This window comes from Sander lucioperca, chromosome 6 (assembly GCF_008315115.2).
Source record: "Sander lucioperca isolate FBNREF2018 chromosome 6, SLUC_FBN_1.2, whole genome shotgun sequence".
Taxonomy (NCBI): domain Eukaryota; kingdom Metazoa; phylum Chordata; class Actinopteri; order Perciformes; family Percidae; genus Sander; species Sander lucioperca.
In genome coordinates this window covers 37298712-37302226 of record NC_050178.1, presented here as the reverse complement: position 1 = coordinate 37302226, position 3515 = coordinate 37298712, and positions in this window count along the sequence as shown.

Genomic DNA, 3515 nt, shown 5'->3' with positions numbered 1-3515 from the left:
TTTCCCATCCAGTGTTTTTTTTTTTTTTGTCGTTAACAGGAATTTACTGGTGAAATAAGTTATTGTTTTTACATTTTTGATAAATCATTTAATTATAAATATATATATAAATCTTGAGATGTGTCACCTTTTTCAGCCCTTCTGAGTTTGCAGGTATGACATTAACTGGAACCGAAATAAGGTTTCGGTACCCAACCCTAGAGAACGATAGGGTTGGGTACATATCTGTTATTAACCCCTAGGTTAATTTTGCGCCGGAAATGTCCTTTAAGCTTTAATAAATGATTATAAAATAACTCAAACGGTTGTCAGGCGTACACGTACGTTTGGCGTTACGTTGTGTATCTACGTGTGTGTCTCTAGGTTTATCTTATTTTTATATAACTTAGTTTACACTGCCTCAGGACTTTGGTATGTACTGGCTTTTGGAGTTTATAGTTACGTTATTAAAGGGTCATTCTGGTCTTTTCCTGTAACAATAGAGAGAGAGAGAGAGACATTGTTTACTTTGTATTATCCCTCCTGGTGTTCTTGGGTCAGATTTTCAAAAAGTTTCTATATCAGAAATGTGGGTTTCTTTCAAACTAATTTTAAAACAAAATAACGTGGATGGTTCCATACAACGCTCTTCACAAGTTAAGTTACTTTTTGTTAAAAATGTTTGAGCAAAATAAAGATGAGAAGAACTCACGTATTAGTGTTTTCATTTGTTTATTTCTTATGTCTTTTTATTTTAACTTTTTAACAGATAAAGGTCCCAGGACAGGGAGTAGTGTCTGCGTCTGTGTGTGCGAGTGTGTGCATGCGTCTGTGTGTGTCTGCATGCGTGCGTCTGTGTGTGTGCGTGCGTGTGTGTGTGTGTGTATATGTGTGTGTGTGTGTGTATGTGTGTGTATGTGTGTGTGTGTGTATATGTGTGCGTGCGTCTGTGTGTGTGCGTGCGTGTGTGTGCATGCGTCTGTGTGTGTGTGTGTGTGTGTGTGTGTGTGTGTGTGTGCGTGCGTGTGTGTGCATCTGTGTGTGTGTGCGTGAGTGCGTGTGTGTGTCTGCATCTGTGTGTGTGTGTGTGTGTGTGTGTGTGTGTGTGTGCGCGTCTGTGTAAATAAATGATCAGTTCACTACTTTCATTGAATGGGTGTTTTTATTCAATTGTATAGCACGTAAAGAAAAATGTATAAAAGAATGTTGAAAAAATGTCAAAAAAGTGACAAAAAGAGAAAAAGTGGAGGAAAATGTTTGATGTAACCTGTATTGTGCAATTCGTTCAATCAATACATTTATAAACAATGTATTAAAAAAAATGTCAAAGTGACAAAACATGGGAAAAGCTTTAGAAAAAACATCAAAAAAAGCGCTGAAAAATATTGACATAAACGTCAAAAAAAAGATAAATAAATGTCGAAAAATACGACCAAAACGTTGGAATTTTTTTTTACGTTTTGACCCAGAAAAACAAAACATGAGAGTTAACTCTCCTGTTCTCCTCGGGTCAAATTTGACCAGTTTTTAACCCTTTTTATATCAGAAATATGGGTTTCTTACAACTAAATTGCCCAAAAGATAACAGATGCATATGTTGTATGGAAGCCATGCAACGTTCTTCGCAGGTGAAATAAATGATTACTTCCATTGAATTTTGGTTTTATTCAATTTCATAGCATCTGTTTTTAAATGGTTTTAAAACAGTATCCTGACTAAAACTCAGACCGATCTCATGAAATGGCTTATTAATCATAGACATATATAATGGACCAGCAGGTCCCGTGTCTCTGGACGGAGACCAGTGAAGTCTCTTTCCCGGTGATGGCTGAGCGTTACTGAGCAGCCTCCAACTGAGCTTGAAGACGTAGATGTGACGTGAGCAACCTGTCTGAAAGTTGGAAGTCTTCTGGTAGCTGTGCCAAGAGAAATCTCAATCATTCCCAATCTAGCAGAGACGGAGAGCGTAGGTATATGTAAGGAGATAACATAGACACAGGCTAATTGTTGATCACTAAAATGATAGTTAACATTAGTGTTACGGCTGCCGGCAACACCCTCATGTGTGTGGTGGTTAGGGTTAGGATGGAGGGTTAGGGTTAGGGTTAGGATTTAGGGTTAGGATGGAGGGTTAGGTCAATGGAAAATGATATGAGATGCAAAGCAGGCTGTGCCATCCCGTGCTGCTGATTGGATGGACCAGGAAAGCCCCGCCCAGTGCCTGGAGAAGGGAGCTGCTGATTGGTGCAGCAGGCCACCACCTGACTGGCCAATCGAGAGGAGTCAATCAACTGACCAGACTTTGTGGAGAAATTGTTTGAGAGTGTGAGGACGTGGGCCTAGGCGTAAGCTCTAAAAACTGATATCCTTCCTGCATTTAGTCAATTTGTGTTGTATTAGTCACACTAGGTTCAGGGGTGCTGTGAGTACTGTTTTGTGTTTAACCAAGTATTTAAGTTAGAGAGGTATTTTGTTTAATCTTTTGTTTTCATTTAGATTTAGAAATAGTCTTCCTTTTGAAGATCTCCTTTTGTTATATTATTTTTTTGTTTTCCGCAGCACCCATCGGCCCACTTGTCCTTTTGTTTGAGCACTGTTTGTTGTCATTTGCCTGATTCTGGAATAAATTTCCTCTCTAATACCAATTCCATCTGGTTTTATGTTATGTCCTGATACCCCTAGCTACGGGGCGTAACTTAGTAATTCAACGTAAACAGCTAATGGAAGTCCAAACTGCCTGAGAGCTTCTCCTGTACTATACGGTAATTCCTCTACTATGAGACAGTAAGTCTCGTGGTTATGACCCAATCGTTAGCCTATTTTTATAAAAACGTCTGCTACGGAGCCATAACGTGAGCTACAAGGTAATGGAGCCTTTTATACATTGTCGTGTTTCTTTAGAAATAAACAATGGACAAATAGAGTCTTTAAACTCTTCAGATGTAAAGTTATTCTCTGTCAAAGTGACGTCAGAATGAATGGCAGTCAATGGGATGCTAACGGGAGGTGATGGCTTGGTAGCATCAGAATGGCGCCATAGGAGCTACGCGGTCCGAGGAGAGGCTGACCCCCTTGGTATTAATGACACGCCAACTTGTATGCCGTTATTGGTGTGTTATCAAGACGCATACTCTCTTTTTAGCGTGTTTATCAACGCCGTTTGGCCTCCATTGACTTCCATTACCTTGCGATTCCGTGTGAATTGATCGTGTCCAGCGTGTCACGTTTCCTAAACCCAACCGTAGCCTCGCGATAAAACGCCACGTGGCTTAAGAAAGTGCCACGTGGCGTGTATGTTTATGCTGTGACGTTGCAGACTGCCGTCGGCTGTATACAGCGTAGACATACACCTGTTTTTAACTATTTTTTTTATCAGAAATATTGGTTTCTTACAACTAAATTGCCCAAAAAATAACTTTTATGCATGCATGTTGTATGGAAGCCATGCAACATTCTTCGCAGGTAAAATTAATGATTACTTTCATTGAATTTGGGGTATTTTATTCAATTTCATAGCATAATCCAGTCTGTGATTC